Below are 20,849 nucleotides of genomic sequence, written 5' to 3'. Positions count from 1 at the left end.
ATGTGACAGACAGACATGCCCTTAGGGCATGTCTGTGTGCCACATGGCACACATGCCTGTATTCGGGGTGCTAGAGGGTGTCAAAGTGACACCCCCTGCCGATTCGGTATTGCCCATTGATTCCTATGGGCTTCAAGGCCCATAGGAATCAATGGGCAATACCGAATCTGTATTTACCGATTCGGTAAATACCGATTCGGTATTGCCCATTGATTCCTATGGGCCTTGATACCGATTCGGTATTGCCCATTGATTCCTATGGGCCTTGAAGCCCATAGGAATCAATGGGCAATACCGAATCGGTATTTACCGATTCGGTAAATACCGATTTTTACAGAATCGGAAATTCAATTACCGATTTTACCTAAATCTCCCTCCTTCTATTTTACCGATTCATAAATACCGAATCGGTAAAATTCGGTATTTATGAATCGGTAAAATAGATTTACCTACATCTGGCCCTAACTTCTGAATCACGAATCAACACACTCAACTAACACGTGGAAAATCTAAGATGCAAAACGCTTACTTTCCACATCAGTACATCCAAAAATTCTGTTTTCTTAAAGAAACCATTGAAACATACAAAAGAACATGATGTATAATGCTGCTTTATTCGGAGCAAAAGCTGATCAAAAGAGCTACAAATATGACACAAAAACAGAACCAAACAAGACAGAGCAATACGTTTACTCTGCTTGTTCTATCATATTCAACGGCCAACAGATCATCCTTTGATGTGCGTCTGAGGACCATTACCTCCAGCAAATTGACGCCATAAATCTGCAGATGGTCCATGAGGATGTACCAGGTCGGCAACCTAACCTCGGATAAACGTCTCTCTAACACTGAGCACTGAGGAAAGGTGGTTCTTGCTTAGTGTGGTGGGCAACCAGGAGAAAACTTCAAGTGTTACGAAAGGCTTTAATTCCATCAGTCCATCATTACATTCAATACCGCCTCGTGGAAAGGCTGCCTTTAGGTGTCTGGGTATGTGCAAAGTTAGCTTGAACTTCACGGAGAGGCCGACAGACGTAACTCGCTGGGCGCACGGCGATAATAACCAGACATTAGAAATCCTTAAACTTTGCACATACCCAGACGCCTAAAGGCAGCCTTTCCACGAGGCGGTGGTGAATGTAATGATGGACTGATGGGATTAAAGCCCCTTCGTAACCTTGAAGTTTTCTCCTGGTTGCCCACTGCACTAAGCAATTCTGATACCCCCCTGTCCCCATCCTGATGAAGACCCGCAGCAGAGGATCTCATTAACCCTTTTGTGTTAGGGTCAAAACGTCGACAATCACCTGAATAGGCTTACACCCTACTTCTGATACCCCATCCTGGAATCACAGATGTGGCAACACTGTGATAAAAAATGAAAATTACTGCTGTATAAAATATACTGTACTTAAACTTTAGGGGTAGGCCAGAAATTATTGAAGGGAGACCATTTTGTTTCCTATTAATTGCTGGATCCCTTATGTATTATTGTGTTTGAATTATCCTCATATAAAATCCAGTTCCTTCTTTTTTCAATCTTCTCACTCGAGCACAACCTTCTCACACCCCCTCTTTCTCTTTTTTGACGATAACCGTCTAGTACGCGTAAAACTTTGTGTCATGCACTGGAACTTTTTTCGATTTGCTTTGAATTTTTACTGTGACTAAATAAATTGCATAGATCTTATTACTTTGAAGGGGCCTATAGCCTTTTTCTTCTCCATGTGTGCCTTTCTCAAATGTTTGTATACACATTAATTGATAGAGAGTAATTTGTTTAGGTAAGAGTTGTCTAGGACCACTGTTGTTCTTTACTGATCGATACCAAGGTCCTTCGACATATACTGGGTTACTATAATGAAACAACAAGCCTAGGATAATTTCAAAATCACAGAAAAACAAAAAATAATAATCAAAGAAGCATTTAATTATACTACCAGTTACAATACTACACTGAAGCTTCTCTTAAAGCATTAAGGCAAAAAGAGCATGAACAAATGAAAACATATACAATGTAGTAAAAAAGCTTGAACACTGGCAAACATGAAAGGAAGAGGGAAAAGGCTAGAATTAAAAATGAGGAAAATGAGATTTAGCTATTCAGCAAAAGAATACGTTAAGCGAGTCTAAAGAATATGTCAAACAATAGTCTGAAGACTAACAAAAGGTCTACGGAGAACAAGGACTTTGAAGGAGTCCTACTTTTGCCCTCTTTGGTACAGTGGTGCTACCAAATGGCTTCTAATGGAACTAATAACCGGAAAGACAAACTCGCAGGCATAAACAAATCTATAGGTTCAAATATTTTGCCATAAGAAAAAAACAAGAGAATGAAGCTCATGGCTGCAGCAAGAACTCGACGATTTGCTTCTAGCGGAACGCCTAATATATGTTCTTCTACCCACATTAGGTAATGGCATTTCAAGTACTCCATTTACTATTGCTAATCTGAGTCGCCCCAGTTCATAATACTTCAGATATTTTAAGGAAATACATTGAGGTGGCCACCTATTTGCAAGTTGGGTATATAAACGCCATCGGTAGCTGCAGTATGCTCTAAAGGCTAGGCTAAGCAGTAGCCTTGTAGTTGTAAAAAGGAATGTTATCCAACTGAACATTGCATGAACATTTATTACTTTCAGGTGTGACCTGCAGATTGTCTGGTACCAGAATAATATCAGAATTTTGTTTGATACAAATGGTGTGTCTAATATATTGTTTACAGAATTATTGCCCCATTCGAGTCAATGAAAACTCGGATTTAAAAAATATTGTCCTTTTTAATGCAGAGTTGAGACACAATATTATGTCAGAAAATATTTCTGTATATGAAATTCTGACATACATTCCTAAAGACAACTTTAGCCTTTTTACGGGTCTCATATTTTTCATAAAATTGGTCATTAAAATATTTACATATATGTATCTATATACGTGTTTAGTATAGCTGTAGACTGTACTATGCTCTTTACTACCATTGTTCAGTGTGGGGGAGGTGCTAAGACAAGTCACATGCAAAGTATCAAGTGGTTAATCATGCCCCTTCCCTCCATCAACAATATTCTTCAAAGGGACATTGGACTCTGGGCATCTGCAGATATTGTTTACGCCAGGCCATTTTTCCATGTGTACTGGTTTTCCAAAAATGGACAAGGAGGCAAAGGGCTAACTTTGAACAGAAAGGTAAAACATTTTGAAGAGTCCTTGTGGCCATAAGAAAAGTTGGTTCCATGCATAAAGTAAATATAGTATGCAATCTAGGAAGCCGCCTGTAAACAATTGTTCTCACGTCAATGTTGCTGCATTATGATAATAAACGGGCATTTGCCCATTGCACTGTAGTAATAAATGTGTGTTTACTAGTACAGTTGCTCTAAACAACATGTTTTATTGGGACACATTTATTCTCCCAAGATTTACTCTCTCTCTTTCTTCTCTCTAAGGTTTTTCGGCCAGGTCTCTTAAGCCATGTATTTACTTTTTGCATTGTCGTCCACACTCTCTGCACTGTAACAGCATTTTAAATGTGCATATCCACCTAAAGAGAAGCCCACTTCAGGGAGCAGATGGTGGGCCAATCTCGACTTTGACTTCTGCTTTTACTTCATTTTTTTTCCTCATTTTATTTTTGCAGTGGGTCATTTTTTACTTCTTTTTTTCAACCGTTCGCAAAACATCATTACACAGTAGGATTTCTACTTTTTTAGGTCTCGACTGGCGTACACTGCGCAGCAGTGTCGCGCAGCTCGAGAGATTTTGTTTTTTAGTTACTGGGGTTGAACCCGCCTCTCTTCCATTGGCTAGCTCCATAAATGGAGGCTAGCCATTGGAAGAGGTGTGGCAATCATACTCGGAGCAGATTCGTGGGTGTTTGTCTTTTTTTAAAGCCCCGCCCCTTTTTCCGCCATGCAGCGGAGGGCGTTTGTTTTTTTGGGGGTTTTTTCAAGGCATGTTTTTGTCATTCGTAACGTGTCTGTTGCAGGGACGGGCTGCGAGATTGCTGTTGCCGGAATGGATTTATCGATTTGCGAGCAGGTAAGCAGCATTTTGTAATCTTTTATGTTTGAGCCCTGCAGAGATTGTGGCTCCGTTGCCCCCCCCTTCCCTCTGCCCGCAGCCCTCCTCCTTCCCGCTCTTGCCTCACCTCCCCCACCTCTGCTGCAGCACTCCTCTGTCGCGCTCTCGCCTCCCCCCTCCCTGAAAATGCTCCGGAAAGTGCTCCCTCTACTCCCATTCCAGGCGAGGAGGGTCATGGTCCAGGCCCTGATACTCTCCCGCCTGGATTACGGAAATGTTTTATATCTAGGGGCCCCGGCAACAGTGACAAAAAAACTTCAAGTCACTCAAAACTGTGCCGCACGTTTATTGTTTAATATCCCCCGCTGGCAGTCGGCGAGAACTGCCCTAAAGGAGCTTCACTGGCTCCCAGAACATTATTCAAGGCCATGTGCATTCTGCACAAATCTTTTCACCAAACTGGCCCGGCAGTACTGTACCCTTTAATACCGCCTTACGTGCCGCTCAGAACCTTACGTTCAGCCTCACTGCACCTGGCAACTAAAGCAAAAATCAAGAGAGCCCGTTGGGGTGGCCGCTCTTTCACTCACTCAGCGGCGAAGGCATGGAACTCCTTGCCTTTATCCCTCAGACAAAATAATAATCTGATGTCATTTAGGAGAGAATTGAAAACCCATCTGTTTTCAAAAGCGCACTAATCCTACCCTGCAGTCGCACACAGAAATCAGTCGAAAGCGCTGCGAGGCCTCCGGGTGGTTATGCGCTATATAAATGGAATTTTCAATTCAATTCAATCTGTCCGCAGCTCTCCGCCCCGCAGCTCTTCTCCGTCCCGCTCTCGCCTCGCCTCCCCCCCCACCCTTCCCTCTGCCGCAGCTCTTCTCTGCACTGGTGCACCGGGAGACACATGTGCGCCTCGCCTTCCCCACACCCACCCAGAGAGCTGGCAAGAGTGGCGCGCAGCCGTAGGAGGCCTTCTCTGATCCTAGACCCTCATCGTACGGGGAGCCCGATGTATAAGAACTGCCATAGACACCGTTAGACATGCGCCTGGCTGAGCTGCTAAGGTGGTTATTACGTGAGCCCTCGGCTTCCCCAAACTGCCCGGCACACCACCTTGCCATAGCCTGGGTTGGAGTCACTTGGGGGGAGGGGAGGCTGCTCCCCTGGCCCAGAGTCTGGCTCCAATACGGTTGAGATGCACCTGGGTAGGGGGGTACGGCATTCAGGCCGTTCCCGCTCCTCCTTCATGGGTCAGAATTGGGCAAGAGGGCGGGGTGCACTGCTGCAGGGGGGTCTGTCGGCCCAGGGTGCGCAGGGTGGTATCTCATGGATCGTTCCTCCCCCTCCACCCCCCCCTTTCAACAACCGTCCGCGCAGGGAGATGGGCCCCGCAATAACAATGCAGTGCAACAACCCCCGGAATGGACTTCATGGGCGAGCGCGGCCACGGGTAGCGGCCCGGTCATCACGGAGGCGGGTTGGGGGCATAAATGCAAGCACGGCAGGCCTGTGTCCAGGGCGTGCTATAACAGGTCAGCGGGACACCATCTCTGGGGGCGCGGGGCGCCTGTCCCCCGGCTCCTCATAGGATCTCCTTATGCTGGATCGAGGCACACTGGGCAGTGCTCACCTGGCCTGTATTAGCCATCTGAGGCACCGGTTTTGGAATCCGGGTCATCAGCCGGCAGTAGGTGGGGCTTGACTGCATTCCCAGTCATCCCCAGTCACATGGCAAGGGGGCCGGTGAGAGTCCTCAAGGCCAGCAGTGCCGGGCCGGCGGGCATCACGTCTACTGCTGAGCTCTAGTGAGGGTCCCCCCTCCCCTCCCTCATCTCTATCACGCGGCTGCACTGAGGCAGCCTTCATGCCCGCTGCCCCCAAGGTAAGTTCCAGCTTCACTGCTGCAAAGTATCAGGGTCAGTGGGCATTTGTTGTTTAGCGATAGCGAGGAGGTGCGGTTCACTGCCTTCGTGAGGGTAGGAGTATGTAAGCGGGCTAATGTCTTGCTCCAGGAAACTGAATGGTTTTCATTGCAGGGACTTAGTGAGCGAACCAGAACCGGGACTCTGACAAATGGCTGGGTCTCCGGCGGCTTACCACATGCACTCCACACTGGGAGCCCTGGCCACGCCCCCCACCCCACAGCAGCGCCCGTACAGCCCACCCCTGAACGGGAGGAAACTGAAAGTAGCAGCAAAGTGCCACAGGCATCTGAAAATAGTGTGTGCGGCCGGGAGTTTGATACCCCGCTGTCCTAGATGCCAACAGCAGCAGCCCAGTTGATGCGTGCTGTGGGCTCATGATAAATGATAGAAGTATGTCTCCGCATGCGATTCCTCGTATGAAGTCTCTGTTTTGTGTGTGTGCCCCCCCACCCCCCTGTTGCCTTGTTGTACTCGCTTTTCTGGCCCCACACCCCCTGTTACCTCGTTGTGCTCGCTTTTCTGCCCCCCCACCCCCCTGTTGCCTAGTTGTGCTCGCTTTTCTGCCCCCCCACCCCCCTGTTGCCTTGTTGTGCTTGCTTTTCTGCCCCCCACCCCCCTGTTCCTCGTTGTGCTCGCTTTTCTGCCCCCCCACCCCCTGTTCCTCGTTGTGCTCGCTTTTCTGCCCCCCACCCCCTGTTCCTCGTTGTGCTCTCTTTTCTGCCCCAACCCCCTTTTCCTCGTTGTGCTCGCTTTTCTGCCACCCACCCCCTGTTGCCTCGTGCTCACTTTTCTGCCCCCCAACCCCCGCTTTTCTGTCCCCAACCCCCTGTTCCCTCGTGCTCGCTTTTCTGCCCCCCACCCCCTGTTCTATCGTTGTGCTCGCTTTTCTGCCCCCCACCCCCCTGTGCCTCGTTGTACTCGCTTTTCTGCCCCCACCCCCTGTTGCCTCGTTGTGCTCGCTTTTCTGCCCCCGAACCCGTTGCCTCGTTGTGCTCGCTTTTCTGCCCCCCCAACCCCCTGTTCCTCGTTGTGCTCGCTTTTCTGCCCCCTTTTTCTGTGTGTGTGTGTGGGGGGGGGGCTGTGTGTGTGGGGGGCTGTGTGTGGGGGGGCTGTGTGTGTGGCGGGGGCTGTGTGTGTGGCGGGGGCTGTGTGTGTGGCGGGGGCTGTGTGTGTGGCGGGGGCTGTGTGTGTGGGGGGGCTGTGTGTGGGGGGGGGCTGTGTGTGGGGGGGATGTGTGTCTTGGGGGGCTCTGTGTGTGGGGGGGCTCTGTGTGTGGGGGGCTCTGTGTGTGGGGGGGCTCTGTGTGTGGGGGGGCTCTGTGTGTGGGGGGGCTCTGTGTGTGTGTGGGGCGGGGGGGCTCTGTGTGTGGGGCGAGGGGGCTCTGTGTGTGTGGGGCTCTGTGTGTGGGGCGGGGCTCTGTGTGTGTGGGGCGGGGCTTTCTGTGTGTGTGTGGGGCGGGGCTTTCTGTGTGTGTGAGGGGGCTCTGTGTGTGTCTGTGGGGGGCTCTGTGTGTGTCTGTGGGGGCTGTGTGTGTGTGTGTGGGGGGGGGGGTCTCCGTGTGTGGGGGGGCTCTGTGTGTGTGTCTGGGGCTCTGTGTGTGTGTGTGGGGCTCTGTGTGTGTGGGGGGATTTTGCCATCAGAAAAAAACAAGAGAATGAAGCTCATGGCTGCAGCAAGAACTTGACGATTTGCTTCTAGCGGAACGCCTAATATATGTTCTTCTACCCACATTAGGTAATGGCATTTCAAGTACTCAATTTAATATTGCTAGTCTGAGTCGCCCCAGTTCACAATACTTCAGATATTTTAAGGAAATACATTGAGGTGGCCACCTATTTGCAAGTTTGGTATATAAGCGCCATCTGTAGCTGCAGTATGCTCTAAAGGCTAGGCTAAGCAGTAGCCTTGTAGTTGTAAAAAGGAATGTTATCCAACTGAACATTGCATGAACATTTATTACTTTCAGGTGTGACCTGCAGATTGTCTGGTACCAGCATAATATCAGAATTTTGTTTGATACAAATGGTGTGTCAAATATATTGTTTACAGAATTATCGCCCCATTGGCGTCAATGAAAAGTCGGATTTAAAAAATATTGTCCTTTTTAATGCAGAGTTGAGACACAATATTATGTCAGAAAATATTTCTGTATATGAAATTCTGACATACATTCCTAAAGACAACTTTAGCCTTCTAACGAGTCTCATATTTTTCATAAAATTTGTCATTAAAATATTTATATATATGTATCTATATACGTGTTTAGTATAGCTGTAGACTGTACTATGCTCTTTACTACCATTGTTCAGTGTGGGGGAGGTGCTAAGACAAGTGACATGCAAAGTATCAAGTGGTTAATCATGCCCCTTCCCTCCATCAACAATATTCTTCAAAGGGACATTGGACTCTGGGCATCTGCAGATATTGTTTACGCCAGGCCATTTTTCCATGTGTACTGGTTTTCCAAAAATGGACAAGGAGGCAAAGGGTTAACTTTGAACAGAAAGGTAAAACATTTTGAAGAGTCCTTGTGGCCATAAGAAAAGTTGGTTCCATGCATAAAGTAAATATAGTATGCAATCTAGGAAGCCGCCTGTAAACAATTGTTCTCACGTCAATGTTGCTGCATTGTGATAATAAACGGGCATTTGCCCATTGCACTGTAGTAATAAATGTGTGTTTACTAGTACAGTTGCTCTAAACATGTTTTATTGGGACACATTTATTCTTCCAAGATTTACTCTCTCTCTTTCTTCTCCTCTAAGGTTTTTCTGCCAGGCCTCTTAAGCCATGTATTTACTTTTTGCATTGTCGTCCACACTCTCTGCACTGTAACAGCATTTTAAATGTGCATATCCACCTAAAGAGAAGCCCACTTCAGGGAGCAGATGGTGGGCCAATCTCGACTTTGACTTCTGCTTTTACTTCATTTTTTTTCCTCATTTTATTTTTGCAGTGGGTCATTTTTTACTTATTTTTTTCAACCGTTCGCAAAACCTCATTACACAGTAGGATTTCTACTTTTTTAGGTCTCGACTGGCGTACACTGCGCAGCAGTGTCGCGCAGCTCGAGAAATTTTGTTTTTCAGTTACTGGGGTTGAACCCGCCTCTCTCTTCCATTGGCTAGCTCCATAAATGGAGGCTAGCCATTGGAAGAGGTGTGGCAATCATACTCGGAGCAGATTCGTGGGAGTTTGTCTTTTTTAAGCCCCGCCCCTTTTTCCGTCATGCAGCGGTGGATGTTTGGTTTTTTTTTTGGTTTTTTTTCCAAGGCATGTTTTTGTCATTCGTAACGTGTCTGTTGCAGGGACGGGCTGCGCGATTGCTGTTGCCAGAATGGATTTATCAATTTGCGAGCAGGTAAGCAGCATTTTGTAAATTTTTTTGTTTGAGCCCTGCAGAGATTGTGGCTCCGCTCGCCTCCCCCCCTTCCCTCTGCCCGCAGCCCTCCTCCTTCCCGCTCTTGCCTCGCTCCCCCCTCTGCTGCAGCACTCCTCTGTCCCGCTCTCGCCTCCCCCTTCCCTCTGCCCGCAGCTCTCCGCCCCGCAGCTCTTCTCCGTCCCGCTCTCGCCTCGCCTCCCCCCCCTTCCCTCTGCCGCAGCTCTTCTCCGCCCTGGTGCACCGGGAGACACATGTGCGCCTCGCCTCCCCCACACCCACCCACAGAGCTGGCAAGAGTGGCGCACAGCCGTAGGAGGCCTTCTCTGATCCCAGACCCTCATCGTACAGGGAGCCCGATGTATAAGAACTGCCATAGACACCGTTAGACATGCGCCTGGCTGAGCTGCTAAGGTGGTTATTACGTGAGCCCTCGGCTTCCCCAAACTGCCCGGCACCACCTTGCCATAGCCTGGGTTGGAGTCACTTGGGGGGAGGGGAGGCTGCTCCCCTGGCCCAGAGTCTGGCTCCAATGTGGTTGAGATGCACCTGGGTAGGGGGGTACGGCATTCAGGCCATTCCCGCTCCTCCTTCATGGGTCAGAATTGGGCAAGAGGGCGGGGGTGCACTGCTGCAGGGGGTCTGTCGGCCCAGGGTGCGCAGGGTGGTATCTCATGGATCGTTCCTCCGCCTCCACCCCCCCATTTCAACAACCGTCCGCGCAGGGAGATGGGCCCCGCAATACCAATGCAGTGCAACAACCCCCGGAATGGACTTCATGGGCGAGCGCGGTCACGGGTAGCGGCCCGGTCATCACGGCGGCGGGTTGGGGGGCATAAGTGCAAGCACGGCAGGCCTGTGGCCAGGGTGCGCTAGAACAGGTCAGCGGGACACCACCTCTGGGGGCGCGGGGCGCCTGACCCACGGCTCCTCATAGGATCTCCTTGTGCTGGATCGAGGCACACTGGGCAGTGCTCACCTGGCCAGTATTAGCCATCTGAGGCACCGGTTTTGAAATCCGGGTCATCAGCCGGCAGTAGGTGGGGCTTGACTGCATTCCCGGTCATCCCCCGTCACATGGCAAGAGGGCCAGTAAGAGTCCTCAAGGCCAGCAGTGCCGGGCCGGCGGGCATCACGTCTACTGCTGAGCTCTAGTGAGGGTTCCCCCTCCCCTCCCTCATCTCTATCACGCGGCTGCACTGAGGCAGCCTTCATGCCCACAGCCCCCAAGGTAAGTTCCAGCTTCACTGCTGCAAAGTATCAGGGTCAGTGGGCATTTGTTGTTTAGCGAGAGCGAGGAGTTGAGGTTCACTGCCTTCGTGAGGGTAGGAGTATGCAAGCGGGCTAATGTCTTGCTCCAGGAAACTGAATGGTTTTCATTGCAGGGACTTAGTTAGCGAACCAGACCCGGGACTCTGACAAATGGCTGGGTCTCCGGCGGCTTACCACATGCACCCCATACTGGGAGCCCTGGCCACGCCCCCCCACCCCACAGCAGCGCCCGTACAGCCCACCCCTGAACGGGAGGAAACTGAAAGTAGCAGCAAAGTGCCACAGGCATCTGAAAATAGTGTGTGCGGCCGGGAGTTGGATACCCCGCTGTCCTAGATGCCAACGGCAGCAGCCCCAGTTGATGCGTGCTGTGGGCTCTTGATAAATGATAGAAGTATGTCTCCGCATGAGATTCCTCGTATGAAGTCTCTGTTTTGTGTGTGTGCCCCCCCCCTGTTGCCTCGTTGTGCTCGCTTTTCTGCCCCCCCACCCTCCTGTTGCCTAGTTGTGCTCGCTTTTCTGCCCCCCACCCCCCTGTTGCCTTGTTGTGCTCGCTTTTCTGCCCCCCACCCCCTGTTCCTCGTTGTGTTCGCTTTTCTGCCCCCCCACCCCCCTGTTCCTCGTTGTGCTAGCTTTTCTGCCCCCCCACCCCCTGTTCCTCGTTGTGCTCGCTTTTCTGCCCCCCACCCCCTAGTGCCTCGTTGTGCTCGCTTTTCTGCCACCCATCCCCCTGTTGCCTCGTGCTCACTTTTCTGCCCCCCAACCCCCGCTTTTCTGCCCCCAACCCCCTGTTCCCTCGTGCTCGCTTTTCTGCCCCCACCACCTGTTCTCTCGTTGTGCTCGCTTTTCTGCCCCCCCACCCCACTGTGCCTCGTTGTGCTCACTTTTCTGCCCCCACCCCCCTGTTGCCTCGTTGTGCTCGCTTTTATGCCCCCAACCGGTTGCCTCGTTGTGCTCGCTTTTCTGCCCCCCCAACCCCCTGTTCCTCGTTGTGCTCACTTTTCTGCCCCCTTCTTCTGTGTGTGTGTGTGGGGGGCGGGGCTGTGTGTGTGTGTGGGGGGGCTGTGTGTGTGGGGGGGGCTCTGTGTGTGTGGGAGCCTCTGTGTGTGTGGGGGGGGGCTCTGTGTGTGTGTGGGGCGGGGCTCTGTGTGTGTGTGGGGCGGGGCTCTGTGTGTGTGTGGGGCGGGGCTCTGTGTGTGTGTGGGGCGGGGCTCTGTGTGTGTGTGGGGCGGGGCTCTGTGTGTGTGTGGGGCGGGGCTCTGTGTGTGTGGGGGGCTCTGTGTGTGTGGGGGGCTCTGTGTGTGTGGGGGGCTCTGTGTGTGTGGGGGGGGCTCTGTGTGTGTGGGGGGGGCTCTGTGTGTGTGGGGGGGGCTCTGTGTGTGTGGGGGGGGCTCTGTGTGTGTGTGGGGGCTCTGTGTGTGTGTGGGGGCTCTGTGTGTGTGGGGGGGCTCTGTGTGTGTGGGGGGGCTCTGTGTGTGTGGGGGGGCTCTGTGTGTGGGGGGCTCTGTGTGTGGGGGCTGTGTGTGTGGGGGCTGTGTGTGTGTGTGGGGGCTGTGTGTGTGTGTGGGGGCTGTGTGTGTGTGTGGGGGCTGTGTGTGTGTGTGTGGGGCTCGGTGTGTGGGGGGCTCTGTGTGTGTGGGGGGGCTCTGTGTGGGGGACTGTGTGGGGGGCTCTGTGGGGGGGCTCTGTGTGGGGGGGCTCTGTGTGGGGGGGCTCTGTGTGGGGGGGCGCTGTGTGTGCGGGGGGCTGTGTGTGCGGGGGGCTGTGTGTGCGGGGGGCTGTGTGTGTGGCTCTGTGTGTGTGTGTGTGTGGCTCTGTGTGTGTGTGTGTGTGTGGCTCTGTGTGTGTGTGTCTCTGTGTGGCTCTCTGTGTGTGTCGCTGTGTGTGTGTGTGTGGGGCTGTGTGTGTGTGTGGGCTGTGTGTGTGTGTGGGGCTGTGTGTGTGTGGGGGGCTCTATGTATTAGTGTGTGTGTGGGGGGGCTCTGTGTTAGTGTGTTTGTGTGTGGGGGGGCTTTGTGTGTGTGGGGGGCTCTCTGTGGGTGGGTGCAAATGCAATAGGTCTCGCGTTTGCGAGAGATTAAGCTATTGACATTGTAAATGACCATGCCATTTATTTATCTGTTTTAAAAACCAACACATAAATTAAAAAAATGTCATTTACAATGCCAATAGCTCTAACTTTGGCAAAGGCGAGACCGTTGCATTGTAAATGCTTGTTGTACTTTCATTTTGAACTTTTAACGCCTTTTGCATACTAATGCAAAAAATGCATTAAAAAATAAAACATCATAGCATTGCCAAGGTCAGATCTATTGGTTTTGTTGATGGTTGTTTTACTTCGGTATTGAGCAGATAATGTGAAAGCAAAACGTACGTTTAGCAATGCTTTAAAATTGGCCACTGATTTATCTCTGCATTTAGAAGAGCAGGTTTTGCTTCTTAGTGCACTTTCGAATTTTAGCCAGGAATTCCATCCTACAGGTCAAAAGGTATTTTGATTAAAATTTCCGAGATTAAAAATAGATGAAGGCCCCTAACCTCCTCCCTCTCTTTTCTTGGAGTTCGCATTAATACATACGGACAAATAAGCTATTGTTGCAAACTAGAAGGGAGAAGATGACAACTGGCCCATGCTTTCCCAAAATGTGTCTTTAAGGTTTCTGTGCTAATGTGCAACTGAAGTAACCTTCTACCATGTAGGCATCAGGTAGAGAGAATTAGCATACCCAAATCTTCATCTTGTAGCATAGTTAGGAAGGAACTTAATTGAAAGGCTGCAACAGGGAGTACAGTGTGTGCTTACATTACGGTCTTTTCTGTGGCTGATCTAGCACATTAACAATGTTTATAGCCTATGCTAGAAATCGCTGTATAACAGTGAAACCAAGATAAGAAAACCAGACAAAACAATGTCTTCATAGAAAAATTTCAAAATTTAGAAAAACATCCAATCCTACCCAAGATAATTTTGCTAAAGATAATTTTTGAAAAAACGGTTATTAAAGAAAACAAGAAAAATTAACAGTCAGAACGTTGTTTTTGTTGATCAGTTTCACTAGTTCATATAAATCCATACTTATTTCAACCATACAATACCGAAAAAAATGCATAAAGGTGCAGGTAAAGAAGTGTATAGGACATAATTAATGGTATATAAAACAAGAGGGACAAGAAAACAGTTAACTTTTAGTAATATCTAGTGGATTATATCTAGTGGATTAAATATATTACCTACAATTCTGGCAAACATTTGCAAATGGGCCAAAGTGGCTACAAGATCTTCCGAGAACGTGGCAAGATCCTGCTGGACATGTGTGTACTGGCCCAGAGAACAAACCACATTTACGCAGCGCAATACCAAATTAGCCGAAGAATACATGTACTTGCCAAAAACTGATGCTTTTATAAACATGCATCCTCCTGGATTCCATATCTGGGGGAGCAGTTGAAAATGAACTAGGTTTTGCCATGAGGGTCAAGGCCTGTACAATAAGACCCTCATTAGTGGGGTGCTGGGTGAGAACACCTGGTGCACCAGGTACCAGCCTGAGATATGTGGCCAACTGCCTATTCATAGCCAGGCAAAAATAAGGCGTTGATCAAGTGACCAACAAAATATCAACGAGAACAAGGTTAAAAATAATGAACAGGCTCTGAAGCTGTTGCCCGAGGCTGCAAAAGGTCTTTCAGAACATTTGTATTGGTCTCAATTGAGGGTAGATAAGATTCTAGAGACTCGGCTGCCCTCTGGACCCCCACTGCAAATAAAGCACTGCATAACTGCATTCCGCTGGTGTCCCAAGAGGCGAGTGAAGATCTGTCTTAGGTAAGGTGGCAAGCCAACAGGCATTTTGTAAATCAATATAGAAGGCATTATCAGCATAGTAAGGAGGGAGCAAGCCATCCCCTTCATTGATTTCATCATCAGCATATTGTGGTATACTCTGCTCTGATATAGAATCAGGGTTCAAAGCAAAGAGGTAATAGTGCCTCTGCTGGTAGGTGCTACCTGGCAGAGACACTGGGTTAGAGTCATGCTGCATAATGACTGGTTGAGCTTTTTTTTTTTTATTCATTGCCTGGTGCTCGTTGGGCTTCAGCCAAAGTCAGTTCGGGGTCACACACTGCCTCTAGCATTGGAGTATCCTCAGACACCAGGGACCATCGAATATACTAGAACAGGAGTAGAGGTCTGTACCAGCGTCAGTAAGTGCTTAGTAATGGGTCAAAAGAAGTCAGAAGACGCTAAGGATGGACCCACCAGTGGTACTCCACCTTGTTCTTGTGATCTGGAGCAACGTACAGCTTCACCTCCCAAACAAATCAGATTTGTGGAATCCGTGTTTATGTCACTCAGTTACAGTATCCTCAAAGATGTTTCACTAAAAGATCTTGAAGGCTTAGATGAAAAGTGCCGAGCACTGGAAAGCCAGTCTCACTTCTGATTTCTCCATTTGTTTGTCCCAGAGCAGTCCATGGACTTATTGTGCTATCAAAGGATTCAAGCTGTTTAAACTGAAAGTATCTTTACTTTGTATTTGTTGAAGATATCCTTAAAATAACAAGCAGTTAAATAGTGGAAAGTTAGCAGAGAGTCGGGAGTGATCAGCAATTCTGAAAACTGATAAAGATGCATGGTCAACCATGACGGCTTAAAATGCAGATTACGTTTATGGAGAAGAGACCTAGGAAGGAATACACTAAAAAAAAAAAAAAACAACAAACATTTTTTTTTTTATTTGATTTACGCTTGTATTCAGCCTACATAAGTAAAGTAAAGTAAAGTCCACATTTGTAAAGCGCACAATCACCCGTAAGGGTCTCTAGGCGCTGGGGGGCCGTCGGGAAGATTAAGCGAGCTATTGCCCAGAGTCACATGGTGCTGGGCTGACCTGCCGCCGGAGCCGGGGATCGAACCGTGGTCCCCAGATTCCAGCGTCAGTCGCCCTGGCCGCGGCGCCACACCTCTTCCACACATACTGTTATTTTTATCGGATCATATTTTCTTTTACATCGTTGTGTGTCACCATTTATTTATTTTGTTATTAAAGTAATTTTTTTAACCATTTATTAACAACCTACCTTTAATCCTCTTGCTTTGCATTTGCTAGCCTGGAATCTAGTGGGCTGCCATGTTGCCAATCCTGTTCATCTAGACCATTTGATTATCATTCTTTTACAGCATTCTGCAAAAAAAGGGATAATAAAACATTTATAAGAAACCAAATATAATGCAGTTATTCCTATCTGTCGTTTCCAATATGAATGAAGTAGCCAGTGAATGAGTAGTTAGCTAACACAGTTTAAAAGTTAACCTGTTTTAATGTAGCACTTTGAAATGCTACTCTGTTGTACCTACATGCTTTAACTCAATTTAATGGTACACAAAATAAAGAAATATTTAAATTAAGAAAAAGAGCAGCAATCCATCTTTCAAAGGAGGGTATTTCTATTACGTTAATACATTTTTATTTGCTGGGCTGTAAGTCCAGATATGCACCCTTCGAGGATGTTCCCTCCCAAGGGCTTCAGCAAGCCATTGGGTAAGGTGAAGCCTGCAGTGGCGATTTTAGTTCTGAAAATGGGACTGCAGAGCTGTCAAACAATCTGTTTAAAATACACAAAAAGTAGACTCCTGGTGTGCCCCCTAGAGGCACTGGCTTTATTCGACCAGCTTCATTCAGCTATTGGCTTGGGACTTTGTCAATCACCTCTTGGTTCAGCCCAGTGCTGGGCCCATCTCTTCCCTAATGTGTTTTCCTCTTTGGGTGTATCCTTCCACCTTCACTTGAGTGTTTAGATTGAATGGCACGAGGCATTACATAATAATAATAGGCCTCTATATTTGAAATACAAACAAAAACAGAACTGTATTGAAGGCAGTCCACATGTAGGTGTTTTGTCTGTTTTGCTTTAGCACATTAGAACCAACCCTACTGGCTTAGCTAGAGCTCGTTTATTATCCAAATGGGGCAGGGAATCAAAGTCCACCATCTGCAGTCATAACACAATTGAATGGCTGCAAGGTCTTGAAAGCCAACAACCAAAAGACTATTCTACCAAAATAAGATAAAAATAGATGTTTTATCAAACTATTTTAACTGAATTAGACATGGACATTGCCAGGCTCTGATTCTTTCATACAAAGAATATCATCATGAAAGTCTCTCCAATCAAATATGCGTGCCCACAAATTATGTCAACGGAAAGGGAGAGGAAATATCCCATGCCCACCTAACACGACCATCTTCACTTGGCAAAAATATCTCTCATTCAAAAATACCATGAAAACAACCCACCCCTAATCCTGGAAAGCTAAAAACACAACTTTTAAAAATCAAAAACCGGGGGGCGTGGCCAAGATGGCGGACTGTTGAGTCGCACTTCTCGGCAGCTCCCCGCTCCCGGTCCTCTCGCACCGTCATATTCAAGCATCAGACCCCGAGAGAGCCGCTACGGTCGGCGGAAACATATGCAGGAGTGAGGGGGCAGCACCGGAGGCGCGCAACGCAGGGCTGGAAGCCCAATCAGCGCTCTTGGACGGTCCGAAGGCACTGAGCAGTGGCGTGAGAAAATATTGCCAGGACCGGTCGGCATCGAACGCCACATCCAGGAAAGCAGTGAAGAGGCCCAGCCAGCGGCATATACGGCTGGTGGCTGCCGGGCACGCTTGAGAGCCCAGCGTAAACGCGGCGGCTGGGCGCAGGGGCTCGGGCACCGGTGAGTGGCGGAGCAAACAGAGCCGCGCCTGTACCTGGGAGCCCCACAGCTAAACAGTGGAAAGCGAGCCGGCGCGCGGTGCGGCCCAGGATATGGCCAGGGTCATCGCCCGGCGGGGGCACGGCAAAGCCTGCCAGAGGTACATAGCAGGCAGCGCCCATTGTCCCTGGCCACAGCTGGGCCCACTACTGAGGCCATTCACCGCCAGGAGAACACCGGGTCTAGAGTGATAGCCCACCGCATCGCAGTGGCCAGAGAACCACAAGAGAGGCCCCCCCCGAGCTTGGCGCCCTACAGAGCTGGGAGAACTGCATCAGCAGCAATGAGTGACAAGGTGAGGAGGAGGGGAGCAGAACCACTGCACGGTGTGCGAGGGAGGCTACTGCCTGGCCAGTGATATATCGCCTGGCGAAGGTGCTGGAGCACAAGCAAACGGCCGGTGGAGGAGCTGACCGCAGGCGGGAGCAACAAGCGGATGGAGCGACACCGCTCCAGAGAGAACTTGTCATTCATAGGGCACGCCATCGGGTGGGGGGGCACGTCACGGTCTCCCAGAGGGGGCCCTGATCACTGTGGCCAATGGAAGGGCCCAGCAGCAGTTGGTGGTTAACGAGGCTCCCTCAGCCCTGGCCCGGATTTGAGAGGCTACGTTGGAGTGGGGACTGGCTGCAGCCTAACATCACCCGCAGGGAGAAGTCCCAACAGGTTTGGCGCCGCGCAACAGAGTGCTTGACAAGCAACAGGCGGGCGCGACAAGTGCCACACACAAACCTCTGCTAATTTGCAGCCCAGCTTTGTCCTCGTGAGGAGGAAGGGAGAGAGGTCCCTGGAGGAGATGCTCACCAAAGGCTTCCTGTCAGCGGGGAAGGGGGGTAGAACGTCCCCGGCACCGAAATCGCAAGTGGACTCGGAGGAGGGGAGGTCCGATTACCCGCTCCTTCCTGGAATCACTCTTTAACACTATGAGAGGATTTCCAGACACTCAAAAGCGAGGTTAGTGACGGAGATCCGTCACGACGTCAACGCAATCGGTGAAAGAGTAGCTGCCATTGAAGATTGCGAGCAGACCAAGGACGAGGAGATTGAGCAGCTTCAACAAGAGGTGATACACTTACGGGACCACCAAATCAACCAGCAGGCACATGCAGAGGCCCTCGAAAACTGCTCGAGGCGGAACAACATCCGCGTCAGGGGTGTTCCTTCGATGCTGAGGGGTCTGACGAAGTTCAATATCTGCAAGGACTGTTCAGTGACATTCTGGGAGAGCCACAGGACTTTGAAATCCGCATTGACCAAACACACAGTGTGGGCTTGCAGCGACGAGCTCCCCCAACGGACATACTAGCCTTCCTTCCAGATTTCCCCCTCAGAGAGCGCATCTTCCGAGAGGCCATGGAAAAGCTACCCCTCAAATACCAAGGACACTCTATAGCCTTCAATCAGGTCCTAGCCGCCATTACACTGTAGTAGAGGAAGGAGTTTAAAGAGGTGACTGCACATCTGAGAGACCAAATAGTGGCTTACTCTTGGGGCCATCATTTTCGCCTGATTTTTCAAATGAAATGGCAAGTTGTACCAACTCCGATCTCTCAAAGAAGTTTGCAAGATCTTCAGTTTGGAGCACTAGCGCCCGGAGGAGGCGCCCGGCCGTACACAGAGGTCATCGGGGGGGAAAAGGGGCAGAGTGGGACGGAGACGATCGCCTACCCTCGGAATAGGGCCGGACCCTCCCGCTATTGCGCAAGAGAAGCAGGCGGCCCTGGACACAGTCCTCAAGAACACGGCTCCACCGGATGACTTGTGACTTTACCAGGGGCAAAAGTTGCGATTGGGCTGACTGGGGTGGGACTACCGGGGGCGGGGAGCTCGGGACACTTGGACCACAACTAGCCCCTATGCTTCAACTCCCCACATGCCCGCGTCCCTGAGTGGCGGGCAATGGACAATGTTAGGACCCTGGAGTTTCCCAGTTGGGGTTAGGAAGGGGGAGGGTGGGATCCAGGATGCCACAGAAACGGGGGGGGGGCACATGGGACTGCGGGATCGGGACAGTTTTGGGGTGGGTGCCTGGGGGTTTTGGGACAGTGTTTCACGCTTGTTTGTTGGGTTTGAGCAAAGGGGGGGAGGGAGTCTGGTAGCCGTAATGTCTCTTACAGGAAGCCCATGGGGCATGACACGCAATTTATCCTGTTCATATACCTGAGCAATCGCCATACCACTTGACAAAGGGAGTGGGTTGCCATATGGGAGAGGGGTGCCTACCCTGAGCACTGCGCCAGCTCACGTCACTGTCCCCAGTCATGTTATGTTATGTTATCGTAGGTTTTATTAAGCGCTTAGCTACTCTAGCAGAGTGTCCCGGCGCTGACAGACCAGACACAGCATAACTCATCCAACGGAAGGGGAATTAGAGGCAGAACAGCCACGTTTTAAGGTCTTTCCTGAAAGAAGCCAAATTCTCGCTCTTTCTCAGAGCTAGAGGCAGATCATTCCAGGCCCGTGACGCTAGATGTTGAAAGGATCGGCCCCCAGTCCGTGCACGCCTAATTACTGGGATCCTCGCTCGTGACATGGCAGCCGATCGTAAAGCTCTGGTTGGATGGTGGAAGACAACTCTCTTCCGCAGATAGAGAGCCCCAATGCCATGAAGGGTTTTAAACGCCATAGTAAGGGCCTTGAACTTAATGCGCTTCCTAATTGGAAGCCAATGAAGGGACTCCAGAATGCCAGTGGCATGGGAACGGCGACCAAGGCCGAAAATGGCCCGAGCCGCCGCGTTCTGCACTACCTGTAACCGTGACAAAAGATAATCAGGCAGACCGAGGTAGAGTACGTTCACGTAGTCCAACCTCGATCCAATCAGGGCTTGTACCGTTATTTTCCTATGGGTGATAGAGAGAAAGGGGAGAAATTTCCTCAACATTTTGAGTATTCCAAAGCACTGCCCCACCAAGCCAAGAATCTGGGGTTTCAATGAAAGGCAATTGTCCATCTTGATTCCCAGGTTCTTAGCTACCTTGGAGTCAGTAGCAGGGGGAACATTCCTGCAGGCCACCAGGTCTTCCATCCGGGATCAGGGGGGCATCCGAAGAAGAGAAGCTCGGACTTGTCGGAGTTGCATTTCAACTGGTTAAGTTGAAACCAAGCAAATATTGCGCCCAGGCAGTTCTTAATGCTCTCGCCATCAAAGTCCATGTTCTTACCACAAGTGAAGACTGGCTGCTAAGGAAGTGAAAATACTCACCCTTAACATTAAAGGGTCAACAATCCTCTTAAAAGACATGCTATCTGGAAAGTGCAAAGGCCGATAAATTTCTTCTCCAAAAGACTCATCACCTCGCCAGAGATTATCACCGCATGCACTCAAGAGCATTCCCACAGCAATATTTCTCCACCACGGGAGAAAAGAAAGCAGGGGTGGCTATGCTCATCTCCAATCGTTGTAGAGGGGTGGTGAAAGAGAAAGTAGCGAAGATGAAAGGGACACTACTGGCCTACACTATACAATTCGGTTTCCAGCAAATGGTGAT

The 20,849-nt window shown here is 49.9% G+C and overlaps 1 protein-coding gene across 2 annotated transcripts in view; it reads right to left on the bottom strand.

The window, feature by feature from the left end:
* Positions 1–20,849, bottom strand: part of LCLAT1 (lysocardiolipin acyltransferase 1) — a 718,584-nt gene that overhangs the window by 560,164 nt on the left and 137,571 nt on the right. For both annotated transcript variants that reach the window (XM_078649857.1, XM_078649858.1), the window contains exon 3: positions 15,682–15,785. The gene's annotated coding sequence lies outside the window, so the exon portion shown is untranslated. The remainder of the gene's footprint in view (positions 1–15,681; positions 15,786–20,849) is intronic.

The sequence above is a fragment of the Lissotriton helveticus genome, chromosome 6, assembly GCF_964261635.1.
Source record: "Lissotriton helveticus chromosome 6, aLisHel1.1, whole genome shotgun sequence".
In the NCBI taxonomy this organism is placed as follows: domain Eukaryota; kingdom Metazoa; phylum Chordata; class Amphibia; order Caudata; family Salamandridae; genus Lissotriton; species Lissotriton helveticus.
This window is presented reverse-complemented; position numbering and strand designations above follow the sequence as displayed.